Source organism: Misgurnus anguillicaudatus, chromosome 22, assembly GCF_027580225.2.
Source record: "Misgurnus anguillicaudatus chromosome 22, ASM2758022v2, whole genome shotgun sequence".
Classification (NCBI taxonomy): Eukaryota; Metazoa; Chordata; class Actinopteri; order Cypriniformes; family Cobitidae; genus Misgurnus; species Misgurnus anguillicaudatus.
This window is the reverse complement of record NC_073358.2, coordinates 33,643,497-33,663,251: the sequence shown is the minus strand read 5'-3', so window position 1 is coordinate 33,663,251 and position 19,755 is coordinate 33,643,497.

Below are 19,755 nucleotides of genomic sequence, written 5' to 3'. Positions count from 1 at the left end.
GCCAGCCTAATAAAAGTTCTTGACATTGTTTTCCCCAAAACACTTAATAGCCCTACACGCCCCCAGAGGAGGCACATAACCTGGCCAACAAAAGCCATTAAAAACTTTTAGGGATCTTGAAGAGGTGGCAGCTCTTGTTGACTTACTTAATGCTCCATGGAGATGCGAGGAAACTGGACGTCACATTACCAAAGACTGTTTAAGGTTTGTGATGACAGAGTGAATTGATATTCTGCCCCGCTGAGACACAAAAACTCAAGCTAGTGAAGATCAAGCTTTGTTTATTGTGATTGTCTGTGGTTTACAAAAAAATTGAGTCCAAAAGTAGATGAAAGTGTTTCAAAACGAATCTTAATTGGTGACTGTTGATATAGGGGCAGTTTCCTGGACAGGTTTTAAATTAATCCAGGACTGGGCCTTAGTTATATTAGGACATTTAAGTAGTTTTAACAAACATACCTTTGCAAAGACCTACTGGTGGGCATCTGAAGACAAAACAATGGCACATATTTTTAGATGTGCAAGCTTTTTTCAGTTAAAGGAATAGTCTACTCATTTTCAATATTAAACTATGTTATTACCTTAACTAAGAATTGTTGATACATCCCTCTATCATCTGTGTGCGTGCACGTAAGCGCTGGAGCGTGCTGCGACAATTCGATAGCATTTAGCTTAGCCCCATTCATTCAATGGTACCAATCAGAGATAAAGTTAGAAGTGACCAAACACATCAACGTTTTTCCTATTTAAGATGAGTAGTTATACGAGCAAGTTTGGTGGTACAAAATAAAACGTAGCGCTTTTCTAAGCAGATTTAAAAGAGGAACTATATTTTATGGCGTAATAGCACTTTTGGGAGTACTTTGACTCGCCTGAAAAGTCCGCTCCCCTTCTCCCTCTCATAATGGGAGAGGGAGGGTGTTACTGCGCCGAGTCGAAGTACTCCCAAAAGTTCTATTACGCCATAAAATGTAGCTCCTCTTTTAAATCCGCTTAGAAAAGCGCTACGTTTTATTTTGTACCACCAAACTTGCTCGTATAACTACTCGTCTTAAATAGGAAAAACGTTGATGTGTTTGGTCACTTCTAACTTTATCTATGATTGGTACACCATTGAATGAATGGGGCTAAGCTAAATGCTATCGAAGTGTCGCAGCGCGCTCCAGCGCTTACGTGCACGCACACAGATGATAGAGGGATGTATCAACTCTTCTTAGTTAAGGTAATAATATAGTTTAATATTGAAAATGAGTAGACTATTCCTTTAAGATAGTTCAAGCAAGCATTTTGGTCTTGGACTAGAATTATGCGGCTTTCACATAGGAAGCAGTGCGAGCTGCACTATGAATCCCATTCATTTCAATGGCTTGCATGCGCGAGGGCGGTTTGTTGTTGCGTCGAGCAAAGCGCAAGCGGTCAAAGTAGTTTAACTTTTGCACTGCACTCTTTGACGATTTCCTGCGCAGCCAATAGAAACGGGGCATCCAAACAAGCGCCAAAATCTAAATGGATAAAAAGCTTATACTGTGTGTTTCGGTATTCCCAGAGCTTTCGATCCTACGATCCTACAGAGACATCGGAAGGAAAGCCGTGTCATGAAAACACGTAATTCAAGTTGGCATGTCAGGTGTGGTTTAAGTCAAGTAGCTTGTTGTAGGTTGGCAGCTTAAAGTTACGCGAAATGGAGACGGGCAACATCAGTCTCTGTTTTCCTCATCGACTATTTAACCCAAATATAAACACTATTAATTTATTGAAACCCCGCCTACTTTGGTCTCACCAGCAGAGCACAAATCGCTTGGTTTCGCTGAACCCAGCCTATGTGAAAGCCGCATAAAGCTCTGTCCGGGAAAAATTCTGCATCAACAAATTATATGTTTGGCAAACTAAAACAATGTCAACCTAAATCCATAGGTTTACTGAAAGGGACTTTAAAAGGGCAAATCAAAGCATATAAGTGTAAAACCTGAGCTTTGTCTAATAATAGCAGAGGTGTAGATTTAAGGTCTTCATGGGTCCACTTAGATCCGAAAACCTAAGGTCCAACTCTCGCGTATGTGCATCGAGCGTCAATTAATTTTAAATGCACATTTTAGCGGTTACCCTGGTGTCATTGTCAAATAACAATGGAAAATAATTGGAGCAGCCAGGCAAAATTTGATGCAAGGCCAACTGGGTTTTTTTCTGACTGGTGCGTGTGGGGATGAAGACTGTACACACGTTGTTGCTGTTTATATTTGGTTTCAGTCAGGTTAAAAAAATTGCCACTGGTTCAGACTCGGGTATAATTTTCTCGGGTTGGGTCTTTTTTGAAAAACATTTATACACATTGGGTTTGGGTAAAAAGTTATTCGGGTAATTTTGGGTCGGGTACATTTCTTTGTACTAAAAGCCTTCTTTGTACTAAGAGCCTAAAGCCTTTTTATAAGAACACTGGAAGAACACATTATTTTTAAGGTTTCCCTATAAAAGTTACTAAGGATTTTTTGTTAACAGTTTGTAAAATGTAGACAATTAAAAAAGCACCCTTTAGGTGCATGCGAGCATTTTTAGCAAAAACCTTAATATTAAAAAAAAAACTTCATTGGACATTACAAAGTTGCAAAGTTACTAATGATGCAACTAGAAATATTGCAAATGATATAACACTATGTAATTTGCAGTCTTTCACGCAACACCCATTTTTTCTAAATTCTACCTCATTTGCTTTTGAAAAAAACAGCCTGCATTAATTGTGTAATGGCATCACTCATATACTGTAAAACAAAAATATGAATAAACCCAAAACGAACATATTTTCCTATAGACCCCCTATACGCATACGTCAATGTGACGTCACTCTAGCTGGAGGCAAAACATAAGTTTGAGGTTTTGACTTTAAAATGTCATATTGTTGTGTTTTTGGCTGCCAGATTAGAAGGAACAGCACTTTTGGTTCTTACCGGATCCCGGCTGACATTGCTTCACAGAAATTAAGAAGACAATTGTGGTTGAATGGAATATGGAGTACAGACTGGATGGAGACGGTTACATTAGACAATAAGCCTTGACAAATTCCCCAAACCAAGTAATTCATATGTTGTCTAGAAAATATCCAAAACCTGATTAAAATCGCGAGAGTTAATTTACAAAAATAGCTGTCACGGTCCCACAGAATCAGTGACTGTACATATTCGGACAGTTCCGAACCTACTTCTGCATCCTTGTTTAATAAATCCCTCCTAAAACGTGCTAGCTTACGCTGGTCAACATTGCTGCCGCTGCTATTTCTGCCTCCAGCAAAGCCCCACCCACACGAATATGTCACAATGTTTACCAAATGTAAAAGGGTCTATACTCTGGTAAGTGAGTATCAGTAAAAATTGGTTTTACAAACCAAATAATAAGCTTAAATAAATACAATTTACAAAGGTTTACCAGCATCACAGAACTCAAATGCGTCAAGTTGTCTGCAGTCTAAAAAGCACATCAGATTTTTACTTAGCCAATCCAAACCACATAAAATTTTGGTTTAAACATTTGGATTTATATTGAGCATGCAAAGAGCGGATGAACTGGGAGCTGTTTTCACCCAGAACCAGCTTTTCTTTATTCATTCATTGAATGGGTCCGGATTAGGCATTGATTCTGTAACCAGCACCATGTACTTTAAGTGGATCAGCGATGTTCACATTATTGGGCTGTCACAATAACATCCTTTCCTTTGGCACTGTTTTATGTTCTAGTGGCTTGGCAACAAAACTCCCATCAAAACAGGAAAACCACAGGCACTCAAGAATCACGCCTTGCTGAAACCTCAGGTCCTGATGGAAAGTGGTCCATTCTGTGCCACCCCAACACAGGAAGGTCTCACAAGTGGTCAGTTTTGCTGCATGGGTCTGTTAGCTAAATGCCATAACTACAACATTGTTTGTGGAAAAAACATCTTTCATTGTTGGCAGGCATTCAAAAGTAGACATGTATTATGACAAAATTACTTTAAATAGGCATACTTTTAAAGAAGTCACAAATATTAGATGATGTTTTGTATGTTCCATTTTTGTTAAAAGTGTGTAAAAGTGTTAAAAACATCAAATGGGGTTTAATAAATGCTGTAGGTTTTGAGTGTCAGCACTGCGGTCACGCATGTTTTAATCCTCCATCTCTGGAAATATGTAAGTCTGAAATGATGCCACATGATTTTAATTAGATATAGTTTAAAAGTTAATGTATAATTACAGCATTTTACATTTCCAAAAACTTTGAAGTTGTAAACAAAATGCTTAGAGAGCATTAGGAAAAAAATCTATTCATGGTTTTTCCAAAATATTTATGGGTCTTTTTATTATGGCTATGGTACGTATTTAAAAACCTACATATGAATACAATAAAACATTAACAGAGTGGACAAAACAGTTTACAACAAATATGGCTGCGGGCCATTTTTCATTTTGTTCAAAACAACTCCTCGAATTGCTTTCCATTCAACTATTCAGTAGTTTCAGGAACTTCCAACTTCTTACTAAGAAAGATAAGAAACGATTAAAGATCCAGATGTCTTTACTGGCATTGTGAAAAAAGGAGGGTGAGTGTGGCTAAAGCATAGTAAAACAAAATATATTTATCTTGAAATGATGTGTACTTACTCTCATGTGGGTGTACATTATTTGTACACATTTGTAAAAATTTCTATTTCACTCACTAGGGATGTGCTGATAGACAATAGTCATTAAATGGCCGATAGGCTAGTCTTTATGATAGTGGTTGGTATCATTTTAAATTATTGGTATGCTATTATTATTATTATTATTATTATTATTATTATTATTATTATTATTATTATACTGAAAAAAATGAATTTTTTGGTGTAGTAATATATATTAGATTAACTCTCATACTTTCTACATAATAATATTAACATTTATTGAGAACTAGATTTTCCTAAGTAAAATGATGATAAATACACAATTAATTCATGTAGAAAATGAACTGTGTGGGAATAGTAAGTCGCATTCGATATTTTATTGTATTATTTAACTGTTTTATAGTCACTGCACATAGTCCTAAAATAATTAAGTAAATTTTAATCAAAAACTTCAGCAGATTCAAGTAAAAAATCTTTATAATATAAAATACATTAAACTAAATAAATTCAAGTAAAATTTGCTTAAATTTATTTGCACATGTTGTAAGGAATACCCACAATCCTTTGTGTCTGAATATTTTTTAAGCTTTATCACAGAATAAGAACTGATAAGAACTTTAACTACTTAAATATTTGTTAATAAAATGTAGTAAAGGTTTAAGCTCTTATATTATTGATGTTGTTTTGTTGTAAATTGTAATTTTGTGAAGTCCGTTCAGGTAATAAGTGTTTTTTTACATAAACCCTGTTTAGAACATTATATTGTATTTCTCTCCACAGTGCTGACAATGCATGTCAAAAACACAGTTTGTGTGTGTTTCTTTTCAGAATCAAGTTTATTTAATGACTGACTTATAGCCATCTTAACTAAGTCCATAGAACTATGTTAAAGAAAATAACAAACAGTAAATACGACTTATTTAATATTTTTAGGACAGCAATGCTTCAATTTTCAAAAAAAATAGACTTTACCTAAACGATTAAAATAAATCTAACTTCTAAAAAAATGAAGTAGCATTTACTTAATTATTTAACATATGTTTTTCATGCATTATTAAGTAGATTTTATTTGATTTTAGTAGGCAAGTTGTACTTAAAAAAGCAGTACATTTTACTTTAAAAAAAAGTTCATGCAAATTGTTACGAGGATTTTTTTAAAGTAAATTTTACAAGTTGTTTTTTTCAGTGTATTATTATTATTATTAATATCATCATAGTTTCACATTAATATTCTCGCATAACCCACACTTGACACCAACAGGCACTGTGTGTATTCCTCACGAGAGGGAATGTGGGCTTCTCCTTGAGCAAGAGAGCTAGTAATGTGTGGACTCTTCCTCGCACTTAAGCTTGTAAAGTGCACGGCCTTGGACTAGACTTGCACTAGATTTTTCTGAGTGTTTCTAGACATCAATGACGCGCTCAGATTAATGGCATCATGTTTAAGAAGGCTGCGGTTGTGACAATGTTGCAGCTGCCCTTCAGCTATATGTTTTTTTCTTCCAATCCAGTGACTTGTCATAAATGAGTAAAAAAATGAATACTGATATGATACTATCATGTATTGGCAATCTAACAGGCTGACGATAGGACCATGTCACTATGGGGCATATCATCCAACACTATCACTCACTTTGCAGAAGAACATCTTTTGAAATTTATGCATCTTGCCTTAAAAAAGCCATAACAAAAAACTAAATAATATGTAATTGTAAACTTTGGTATTAGAGTTTACTTACACTATTTGCATTCATTACAGAAACGTAAATTATACCCATAGACTGTAAAAAAAGATGGATTTAGTGTCAGTGATGTCATCCATTGGTTTGTGAAGATTTTTAAAGCTTAAAGTAGGAGGTGCCTGCAATCGCCATCTTGGCTGCAGGTCACCGCGCATCACTCGCGGATGACTGAAAATGTGTAAAGAGGTGAGACATGGGTGAAGTTGAGGTGGCTGGTGGCTGAAACCACACCCGCCTAGCTCGATTCTAGTGACAGCGGTGGCAGTTCACCTGTCACTCAAGTGGCCACACCCTTAATTATGCAGAAGTTTAAGGCTTAATGCCACTTAAATGGATGAGTTACAAAAAATTCACCCCCCCTCACAGTTGTCATGAAGGGAACACTCGATGAATTGCAGTTTAAGTCACTTCCGCATTGGCTTCATCAGAAAGATCGGGAGGTTGTGCCTCGATTATGCCCCAAGTTTGGCAAATCTTCACGATGCAATTTATTGCAGCTGCACAGTGCATCAGACGATGAGACATTCAAATTTCCCCACTTTGATATCACTGCATGCTCTGCTGACAACTCAAAATTATTTGGCTTTCTGAGAATAAAAAGTTTATGTGTCATCACTTGTAAAGATCGTCAGCACTGTAATGTGTATCACATAACTAAAACCATCTCATTGTAGTCTGACCTTAAACTCTAAACTGGTTGCAGATCAGTGACGCATTGTAATTTCTGAAACTTTGCTAATGACCTCACATGCAAAGACTTTGGACTGTGATAAAACTCTCAATCCAAACCAAGCACAGGAAGAAATAAATGTCAAAAATGTCCAAATCTGTGAAAATTCATAAATATAATGATGACATCATTAGGGTTGGGTACCGAGCTTGGTATGCATAGACTCGGTGCTGAAGCGATCGCAGCACAGCTGCTTTAAATTGACTTCTGTGATGTTCACACGCGCAGTGTAAAAGCTTTAACCTGTTAACATAAGCGCTAAAAAAAAATTGCACCTAATGTTCAGTTCACGTATCCAATGTGCAAAACCGGACTTGGCAGTTACATGCCAAATGTAGCATCTATTTACATATATATCTATGGTCTGACGTGATGTGGAAAAAGTGGAGTCGCATATTTATATCTATGGTCAGAGCTGTGCGATTGGGTAGAGGCGGGGGCTAATTAGCATATTTATAGATCCACATATACTAAATGAGGCAAGGGTGTAGGGCGGGGTTCCTCAAATCTTACCCTGGAGGGCCGGAGCACTGCAGAGTTTAGCTCCAATCCTGATCAAACACACCTGAACAAGCTAATCAAGGTCTTCATAATCACTAGAAAATCACAGGTGGGGATGTTTGATTAGGGTTGGAGCTAAACTCTGTAGTGCTCCGGCCCTCCAGGGAACCCTGGTGTAGAGTTACATTCAAGATGGATTTAAACCATGCAGAAATCACTGTCATAGGAAAAACTTTCAATACTCGGCATGAAATTAAAACTTTCTTTTTTATGGAATATTGTGAATTTACTTCCGGTCAAGAGGAATGGGGCGAGGACAGGGCCCGGGAAAAGATTGCAGCGATTAGAAAGTAGCAAGCAACATGACTCAACTTGAAATGATTCAATCAGTTCTTGATGGACAAAATCTATAAGACAAAAAACAATCGTACCTCCATTTCATGCCGACTTAAAATTATTGACTACAGGTGGACTTTAACTTGCAACTTAAACACAACTTTTCTTATAAATCTATAATAAGGAGAAGGCTCAGTTTTTTTAGAAATGCAAAGATTGAAATGACTGATCTGATTATTATTTTTAATCCATGCTGGGTAAATAATGGCTAGAAAATAATGTTGGGTTGTTGTTGTTATGCAACCATGGGTCATAATAACCCAGCAGTTGGTTTAAAACAATCCAGCATTGCGTCAATCTTAACCCAGCGGTGTGTTCTGTCCAATATTTACCCAGGATGGCTTATAAAAACTGCTATTTTTAGAGAGCTCCAACATATTTTAACAATTTATGAATTTTAGACATAAAGGTTTGGAAAAGTCACTAAATCATCACAAGTAAACTTGAGGAAGAAATGAAACTGCTATATACAAAATGTAGACCAATTCGCATTATGGATCCACTTAGGTTACACTGCTGAAAGACTGCCAGTATATTTATGCACAGATATTTATGAAACTCAGCGTTAATGAGTTGCAATGACATCTGAGCCTGTTCTGTATCCAGTTCCGATCAGATTTCTATAGTTAGATAAGAGATTTTGTGTGAGTGTGTGTTAGAGAAAGAGAGCGAAGACAGAGTGCTGGAACAAAACTGTAATACGTTGCAAATCTTTTGCAAACGCACGTCGTTGCCATCTTATGATTTTAGTACCTCACATAAACCTCAACGGAGAAAATTCAGAGAGACTTAAAACTGTCTACCGGGCAAAAATACCCAAATTGTCTAAAAACGACACCATGAAATGAAATTGACTTGGTAAAAATCACGTTGTTTCCCACTGGCCGCCATATCTCTAAAGGCACCATTGTGTCCAGACTTGCACAGCAAATCTATTACAATACATTTCATCAGCGCAACGGAGAAAACAGACATGTAACATTCATATCACTACCATGAAATGCATGCTGTCAATTTCAAGCCATCATTTACATTCCACTGGCAATGATAGTTAGTGATATTATACATGCTTAGACTTAGTCTGTGTTTCTGACCACATGATATACTGTATGATTGTTTATAGCCTTTAGAGGCACAAAAAGACTTAAAGCAAATGTAGCCATGAAACACAGAAATAAAAACAAAAAATTATCTGTAAAACTTGTATCCTGTAAAAATAAAGTTTCTTCTTTTTTCTGGAGCTATATCTCTTATCAGAACGCGAAAACACCGTGGAACTGCAGGTAAGCACCGCAGCTTTTAAATGTGGACATTGTTCATTTACTTAATCGCGACGTGACTATTAAAACATGTTATGAGACATCGCCACTGGTATATTTATAAGCAGCATGCAAAAACATCTCTCTGACACTTATAAAAATAGCTTTATATAGTACTGAGAAGAACAAAGTCTAATAATAACCCAGTGCTCGTATCGCGTTTAGATGAAATGGTAAACCAATAGTAACATTATAGAAGTATAGTTTTATTAACTTTTACCTCGCGCCAAAACAATAACAACACAAAAGACACTAAATATTAATAACAAAACAAGTAATAGTTTTATCATGACACCAAATACTGCTGATTTGATTTCATTTTGACCATCAAAAACAAACAACGCCAACATGAGAGCCAGGGAATCCCTGTCAGAGATGTAGCCCAGAGAGGGCGGTGGTCAGCGGGGCGAGTGAACACTGACATCCGCTCATGCTTTGGTTCTCATACGTACCGAATCTCACTAAGCAAACGTTCAAACAGGCGCTATCTTTACTAATCGACTGTAGATTTAAATATAATACATATATATTCTCGACTGAACTAATCTTAAAACTACACTTTGTGACCAAGAAATTGTAATATTTAAAAACGGCGAATCCGTCCATTGAGTTAATATGAGATGCAAAGCAGCCGAAAGTGTTACCTGTCATTCTGGCCGCCCTCAAAGCCGTGGCGGAAGAAGTAGTTCTCAAACAAAGAGGCTTTTAAAAGTACTCCGTTGTGGTTTTATTAGTTTTCGTTTTTCAAACGTGTGCCGTCGAACTGTTGTATAAAAGCAATATCGCTCTCGGAGTCGTGTGATATAGCTCTATATCATCACGGCTGTGATTGCCTCCGGCACTCGGCCGTCTGGCCTAATCACAGCCGTGATGTTATAGAGCTATATCACACTCCTACTAGAGCGATATTGCTTAACTATAACAATATCTATATAAGCATCCATGCTATAAAGATAACATTATGCTAATTCACTTGCGAGGCGCAGTACTCACGCAAATCATTTACCCTCAATGGCATTAACTAATACTTCATATTTCCTTTACTAAAACGCTTGTAATTGTTCACGTTATTAAAGGTGCAGTGTGTATAATTTAGCAGCATCTACCAGTGAGATTGTGAATTAACCGAAATGCATAGAGAAGGCACGGTAGCCACCACAGGACAAACATGTTGTTGTCAAAGACAAAAAAGGACAGTTTGTAAAGCAGTTTGTCCGTTTAGGGCTACTGTAGAAAATGGCGGCACAAAATGGCGACTTCCATATAAGCGGACCCATAGTGTATGAAGAATAAAACGTCTCATTCTAAGGTAATTAAAACAATACCGTTCATTATGTATGATTATATTGCATTTCTGCAAAGAGATGCTTCTAAAGTTACACACTGCACCTTTAAATGTGTAGAAAGTAATCCCAACGATATCATTCATTGTATCTTTATCGTTACAGTTATAATGTGAACGGCCTTTTATTGGCCACTTGTGATTTAACTCGGCTGAACTCATGTTTGTTTAGCTTTTCCTGCATATCAAATAAGCACATGTCCTTGTTACAATACAATCAAACATCTTAGTGCTTTTTTCCATGCAATTCCCATATAACTGTTAATTATTAAAATGACTTCACTTTTGGGCGATGCTTCGAAGAAGAATGCTTTAGTTACAAGCCTGTGCCTCCTGAGGAGCATGCGTGTTTATTTACAAAGGCCTGCTGTGTGATCTCCAATGGGTGGTATAATCACAAACAGGCTCTTTGTCTACAGCCTCCAACACATGCTGAATTTAATTTTACATGGCAAGGCTGGTTAACTGTAACTGTCCGATCTGATGGCATTACATGAAAGATCCTCTCCTCATACGGAAGAACGGTATTATAAGTATTAAATCCCCAGTAATTTAGTGATGAATGGTTTAAGAAAAGTCTTATTGGAATGATTGTAAAATAGCCTTATGTGGCCGACCACATTAATTCCTGGACTAAGATTTGCATGGATCGTACGCCACACACGTGTGTGTGTAAGGGAATCTTTATGTGCGAGAGGCGGTCCAAAAATGTAATTAATGCAAGATGACAGAATATCTAAGCAATTATTATTGGCATTTCATGTTCTGTAATTAATACTTGTTATTAAGCGCATTAAAAGGCTTAAAAATTATTTTCCATGACACTAAGCAAACAGTTAGTACAGATTCCATATTGCTTCATTGCTACGTTAAATTTGATTTTGTTTAGCTGGCCAAGGATGCATATCGGAGCTTGATGGCTGGTGGAACAAACGTTTGTCTGTATTTCTCTTTCAAGCACTGCTGAAGAGGCTCTTTTGTCTGAGCGGTGTATCCCACAGAGGTTGGGATGCATTTTCCATGATTGCATGCAGTTTGGAAAGCATTCACTGTAATCATCAATTGCTGAGTTCAATACTGCCGGAATAAGCTGGCATTTACCCTGGCAGTATTAAAAGTCTTGGTGCAATGCCTAATTTAAAAATCTTGTTTAATAAATTGATTCATCCCTTTTGAGGCAACAGACAGCAAGGTGTAACTCAAGTGCGGAGTTTATCAAAGTAAGTAAAACAGAAATCTAAAAACAACAAATGAGAACTTGACACAAATTAGACATAACAAAAACCATGGACAACTTACAATGTTTGACAAAGAACAGAGCAAACGAGAAAGTTTTAAATATACAAGGACTAAACCCGGAGGAAAGTTTTACTGCTGGGTGGTTGTTCTTTCAATGCACATGAGACTCTTTGGAGTTCTCAGTTACAAGTTTCAAAGTATTACCTTTGTCGCCTATATATTTTCTGTAGGAAAAATAAAAAGAGACACAAATGAGACAACTGTTGAAATACCACGCCATTAAAGTATAGCGCTACGTATATGGCCTAGCTGGGATTATTTGGTCTTGTAAAAATCTCAGCTTTGGATCTGGGGAGCTGCAGATACATCCCTGCCAAAAATTCTTGCAGGACTGTAGCTCTGAAACCACAAGGTCTTATGGGACCAGATTCAGATTGGTCAATTGGACATTCCTAATTTTTTTCCAATTTTAGTAATGATTTGGTCTGCCCAAATTAGAGTTTAAAGGGAGAGTTCACTTTAAAATGAAAATGTTGTTATAATTTACTCATCCTCATGTTGTTCTAAACCTGTATGAATTTCTTTTTTCTGATGAACACAAAAGAAGATATTTTGAGAAATGATGGTAAACACACAGAAGATAGTGACCATTCACTTTTATAGTAGGAATAAAAAATATGATGGAATATAATGGGTACTGTCAACTGCTTGGTGTGAAAAGGGAAAAACATCCAGTATGTGGCGGCCTGTGGGTGAAAATGCCTTGTTGAGGCTAGAGGTCAGAGGAGAATGGCCCGACTGATTCAAGCTGATAGAAGAGCAACTTTGACTGAAACAACCGAGGTATGCAGCAAAGCATTTGTGAAGCCACAACACGCACAACCTTGAGGCGGATGGCTACAACAGCAGAAAACCCCACCGGGTACCACTCATCTCCACTACAAATAGGAAAAAGAGGCTACAATTTGCACAAGCTCACCAAAATTGGACAGTTGAAGAAAAAATGTTGCCTGGTCTGATGAGTCCCGATTTCTGTTGAGACATTCAGATGGTAGAGTCAGAATTTGGCGTAAACAGAATGAGAACATGGATCCATCATCCCTTGTTACCACTGTGCAGGCTGGTGGTGGTGGTGTAATAGTGTGGGGGACATTTTCATGGCACACTTTAGGCCTCTTGGGCATCGTTTAAAAGCCACGGCCTACCTGAGCATTGTCTCTGACCATGTCCATCCCTTTATGACCACCATGTACCTATCCTCTTATGGCTACTTCCAGCAGGATAATGCACCATGTCACAAAGCTCGAATCATTTCAAATTGGTCTCTTAACATGACAATGAGTTCACTGTACTAAAATGGCCCCCCACAGTCACCAGATCTCAACCAAATAGAGCATCTTTGGGATGTGGTGGAACGGAGCTTTCAGCACCTTGTTGAATCAATGCCACGTAGAATTAAGGCAGTTCTGAAGGCGAAAAGGCATCAAACACAGTATTAGTATGGTGTTCCTAATAATTCTTTAGGTGAGTGTACATGTTTACTTTAAGCTGAGAACGGTGTGTTTGATTCTTTTAAACCATTTAAGCTTTTCCACGAGCTTCTCCGTTTTCTTTTTATCCTCTAATGTCCTTGTCTACTCTGTCTTTCCCTTAAAAGTTGCTAGTATTGTTGTTTTATGAGTGAAAACCTGCCGGCAAAGTGTCTCTGAACACCTGCGCCGTAAATCAAAATAATCCCGCACTGTTACATAAGTTTGGAGCAGAGCCCACAAGACCTCTTTTCTAAAACACAGGAGGGAGATGAAAAAGCATAAGGGAAATTAAATGCGGGGAAGTACTGTAGGAAAGCAGTAGTCATAGACTTAAAAAGAGGGGGAGATAGAGAGGGAATTGGAAAGGGCAAAGGAACAATGACAAGTGTGAGGTGTGAAGAGCTCTTTACATAATCTACAAATAAGAAAATAACCATATGTGAATTAGCTAGAGGTCAAGAGTTTTGCATCTTCAAATTTTCAAAGTACACATCCAATAGTCAAAGCATAAGTGATTTTTTTGTTTTAATCACCCAAAGCACAGAAACAGTTTCAATCTACTATATGTTAGAAATTAAAAATAAACTTTTGGGTCCACCAATTTCATGATATGACACATGATTTTGCATGTGTGATCGTTAATGCACCCTGAACTGTGGATTTAAAAGACCTTTTAATGTGAATATGATGAAAAGGACATTACAGCTTGTCATGAATTGATGTGTCTTTGAACAAGGCCTACTGTAGTGTTGAATTTTGTCCACATAGAGCAATATGCCATAAAAAACTTGATAAGGCTGTGAACAGAAAGCAGAACAAAAAGCTTAATCTTTTCCTACCGGTCTGCTTAATTACAATAAAATCTATACTACCATGATGACTAACACTGAAGTTCAGGTAGCTTTAAGAACATGAGCTACTTGGATTGACAATAAAAATAAAATGAATGGTGACACATGAAAGCAATATACTGTACAACATATGGTACAAATGAACACCGATCAGATGGGGTGCTTGAGGGTGCAAAGCACTTTATTTGCACTTCCTTAAAGCGGATGCTTGGTTTTCTATGGGTGAAATAAAAGCATAAATTTACCCCCAAAACAATAAAAACTGTTCAATGTGTTCAGTGTTACAACACTGCAGTTTATCAGTTTTGTTTGGCAACGCTGAAAGGAAATGATATGATTTGTGATTTCAAAAACCGTAACTGTGAAGTCCAATAAAAAAAAAATTCCCAAACCTTACAGGGCACTAAACGCTTACAAAAAAACTGTGGCCTAAGTCTGTGCTTTCCTTGTTTTTAAACTAGGAGAACTGTACTTGTGGCCAGGCTGGACCAAACCCTACTGAGAAGGCAAACATTTTTCTTACTTTGTTTCTATAATTCTGACCTTTGCCCCTTTCATATTCTCTTATGCCGTCAAGTTAACTGTGAAACCTGTCCCTGATGACAGGAGATATTAACCAGGCAAAAAACACCAAACAGGTCAGATTGTAAAACTGATAATGTTACAACACAAATTACTTGATACTTTAAAGGTGATGTCACTCACAACATAAAATGGCTGCTTTCCATTAATATTGCTAGATTTTAGAGATAAGCACAAGGCATAAAAACGGACTCAGCCAGATGAAGGCAACAGGGACACAAAAGTTGGATTTTCATTGAAATTTAATTGACAGCTAACAGGTTACAAATGGGCCTCATTTTTAATGAATGTGATTTTTGCCGTGGCAATTAATCGGTCCAATATTACATACGGTGACACTGCTGTACCCGAGTAGAGTTACAACTTGCTTAGATGGAACTCATCATTTCAACAGCAAAAACTGAACTAACAGTATAGGAAAAATGTAAAAAGAAAATCTTAGAACGAACTCCGAGCCAAAAACAATAATGGTAGTCTCTGATATATACACTGTTTCTATCACAATCTGCAAAGTGTAAAGACAAATTAACTGAGAACCACATACTGTATGAAGTCATCTGAGCCCATAACTATAATGCGTTTTACCTGCTGCAAAGTTTGACTGTAATATCCCTTGACAGACTAGGGTTAAATCTATCCCCCGAGACTCACAAGTACAGAACATATAGTTATACTATAACAAGGCTTGGAATAGGTGTGCAGTATCATGTTCCAGAAGGTCTCAACTGACCTGTCGTATCCCACCACAAACCCCACCTCAACATGCCACACACCTGACCCTGTGTTCAGTCATGCTATTGACGTAAGACAAGTTTAAATCCGATGAGGGTAAAATACAGGATTACTAACAGTGCAGATCCTATGCAGTTTTGTGTAGTTTATGCTAAGAAGTTGCATGACGAATGTCTGGTTTATACCAGAGACATTGCTAGACACTTTTACTGTGGTATGAGCACCAATGCTACTTATTCAATAGATGAACTCCATTACAACATTACAACATTAAAAGCTGAATGTCACTCCAAAGTGAGGTAAATGCTATTACACTATGTAAAACGGTGACTATCTACTTTCTAGTCTTCTTTATATACTCTCAGAAAAGCTTTCACTGGGGCAGTACCATAAAAGTACACCTTTGTATCCAAACGGTGCATATTACTACCCTAAAAAGCACATATCTATACCTAAATTTGACCTTTTCAAAGAGTCCTGGTCTGAGTTGTCGACACGACAGATCTCGTCACAGTTATATTTGTTGGTGCATCCTAGAATGTGAATAGAGGCCAATCCTTGACGCATATGACTGGCCACAGGCGTCGCACACAAACTGGCTAGATGTTGTTCTAGGTGTTCTAGATGTTAAGGCATTGTCCTTTCTGCATCTTCGTTTGTCTACTGCAGTATTGATGCAAAGAAATGTATGGCAGTGTGGCACTGTGTTCGCTATGATGTCCTGTTTGCAGCCATCTCCTCAAAGTCACTTGGGTCCATTTTGCTTCGTTTCGAATTTGCTTTGAGGCCGTCCTTGTAGCGTTTTATTTGCCCTCCCTAAGTGCGCATGCCGCTCTGGAGTTGTCCATAAAATACCTGTTTCGGCAGGCGTGAATCTGCCATGCGCACAACATGTCCAGACCAGCGAAACTGCGCAGCAAGCAGGAAGGCCTTGATACCAGTGATGCCACAGATCTGGAGTACCTCAGTATTTGGGACCTTGTCTTGCCATTTGACATGTGCAATAAGATGGAGACAACGCATATGGAACTGATCAAGTTTGGCAATCTGGCGGCGATAAATGGTCCATACAACAGCACTGTGAGGATGGCTGCCCTGTATACTGCCACCTTTGTGTCCAGCTGGATGCCGTGCTCATCCCATACTCTCTTGGGCAGTCGACCGAAGGCGTAACTAGCTCTTGCGATGCGGGCACTGATGTCGGAGTCCGCTGTCGTATCAGCTGCAAGAATAAGGTAGCAGAATTTGTCAACGGCCGTCAGCACTGTCTCACCTGCAGTAATTACCGGTGGATTGGAATTTGACGTTCACCGCTTGAAGCATGACTTCGGTCTTCTTTAGACTGATTGTCAGCCCAAACCTGGAGGCTACAGTTCTAAAACGATCGAATAGCGACTGAGCTTCGGTAAGGGTGTGCGCCATCAGTGCACAATCATCTGCATATAGGAGGTCACGCAGAATTGCTGAATGTGTCTTTGTACGAGCCTGAAGCCTGCGTAGATTGAAGACACGGTCCTCTGTAATTGAATACCCATGTCACAATCCTTAAAAGCCACAAACCTCATCATGGAAAAAAGATGCTGATTAACAGTGTGGCAAGCACACAGCCCTGTTTGGTGCCAGTGGAGATCCCAAAAGGGCCAGACAGTTTTCCATCATCCAGCACCTGACCAAGCATGCCATCATGGAATGAATAAAAACGATGAATTTCTCTGGACATCCAATCTTATGCAGAATGAGCCAGAGCCTGGTGCGGGGAACTGAGTCGAAGGCTTTTGTGAGGTCAATAAAGATCATATAGAGATCACGGTGTTGTTCTCTGCACTTCTCCTGAATTTGCCTAGCAGTGAACATCATGTCTATAGTACCCCGGGCCTACACGAAATCCACACTGACTTTCCAGGATGATGTCACTGTCATCAATGTGTTGTTGGAGTCGGTTCAGCAGAATTCGTGCCAAGACTTTGCCTGCAATAGAGAGCAAGAGATGCCACGATGATTGTCAAAGCAGGCTCTGTCTCCCTTGTGCTTGTAGATGTGAACAATCAATGCGTCTTTGAAATCTTGAGGCACAGCTTCCTCGCTCCATATTTTACAGGATAATGCATTGAGCGTGGCGAGAACAGAGAGTCCGCCTTCCTTCAGCACCTCACTTGGGATGGCATCAGAACCCGGGGTTTGCCAGAGGGCATCTGCTTAATGGCACGTGCGATTTCTTCTCAAGATGGGATGTCATCCAGATCTGATGCCAGTGGCCGCTGCACTATTGCCAAGCAACGATTCGTCAAAAGCAGCTGCCTGGTTCAATACCAATTGAAAATGGTCCCAGTGGTCCATGGTCTGCCTTAAAGGTGACATAGAATGGTTGAACGGAGTATTTATCCTTGTTCTGTGATGTGACACGTAGACAAAAAAATTTGTTTGGGTCTGTAATGCCTTAGAAGCTTCCTAAAAACCTCTCTCAGATAGCTCTATTAGGGTGGGGGACTTCAAACAAGTGGTTTTGCACCTATTTGGCTCCCCCTACTGGCTTAACTTGCAATCTCATTACTGATTGGCTGACTTTGCTGCCACTCAAGAAATGTAGCCAATTATTTTAAAGTGGATGGGCAGTTAGATCCATGTGATGTCATAAGCATCAGTTTTTCAGATTGGGCTGTTTTCTGGCCGACATTTCTAAAAGAGGAATTTCTATGAGACTGAGATGTTTAGCATGTTTAGCACTTTTTGTATGTTTGTGAATGTGGGTAGACTACCATTATTCAACAAAGACAAGGTAAAAATGTTTTTTTTTCATTCTCTGTCCACTTTAAGATTGTGATAGAATGTCTGCATATCTGTACTTAAATTTGTACATATTAGGACCTTTTCAAAGAGTACCGTCCCAGTGACATCTTTGTATCTTTATCTTGACAGTGTGGAAGAAAATATTAAAATGCTTTGGGGGCAATCAAAAATCTATCCATAGACTGTTTTACATGTCCATTTACAACCCTAGGATTTGCCTTTAGAATGAAATGCTCTATTAATACTTTCTTTGAAAGGGTCATGAATAATAATATTGAGCTCTGCTCTGATTGGCTGGTTCACAGAGCAGCTCCTTTCAGTAGCTCTGTGTGTGTGTGTGTGTGTGTGTGTGTGTGTGTGTGTGTGTGTGTGTGTGTGTGTGTGTGTGTGTAATCAGAGCTTATGTTTGAGCCTGTATTAGACAAAGATACAGTATTTGAGGAATAGTCAATTAACGTTTCTGTTTTTTTCAGTATGGACCAGCAAAACGTTACTGTAACATTAATAGTAGAACTTCAGCCTTAACGCCATCCATATAATGGTAAATCAGCAGTCACAACTTTGTTTTTAACATTCTACAACATTGTAAATAATTTAGTGTGTAATTTAATGTTGGGGTGTAATGTCACAGTTGGTGTTATGTTGAGACTGGCCTGTTTTCCAGCTGTCTTTTGCATGCACAACGTTTACATAAAGAGGAAACAATCATGTTTGAGGCTCACGATATGTTATTACCATGAACAGAACTCTTAATATTATTTATCTATTCCTAGGTAAATACAGTTTTCCATTATACGACCTTTAACTATTTTCAACTTGACTGCCTTACTGACCATTCCGAGTTTAATACAGATGGATGCACCTCGCAAAAAAAATGCTGAATGGAAAAGTTCCAAAAACAAAGCTGCTCTGAATTGTTCTCCATGACATAACCGGAGCTTTATCCATTGTGCATCTGTTTCCCGTGTTCTCTTCCTCAGTCTGGAGCTCATAAAGTCACAGTGGTTATGGACAATGTGATCTTAACACCACAGAGGAAAGACAAAGTAAACCCAGGTCCATCAAAGGAACATTCTATAGAAAGATAAAAATCTGTTTCACCTAAGATGCTAAGCAACATAGGAGAAATACAGAGCTCACTGCCATGCAACCTTTTTATTTCTCACCATAGGACGCCTGTGCCTCACATTACCAGATGTGTGCCAGGAAACCATGACAAATAACCAACGCCCCTAAGGTGAGGTAAAAGCTCAGCAACACGTCTCAGACAAAATGGTAGAATGCAGGTGGGTACCACTGGGAGGGATGGAAGCATGCCCTCATGCTTCGGTAAGTTTACTGTCACAGTTTATGGAGTGTTTCTGACTTGACAAATATG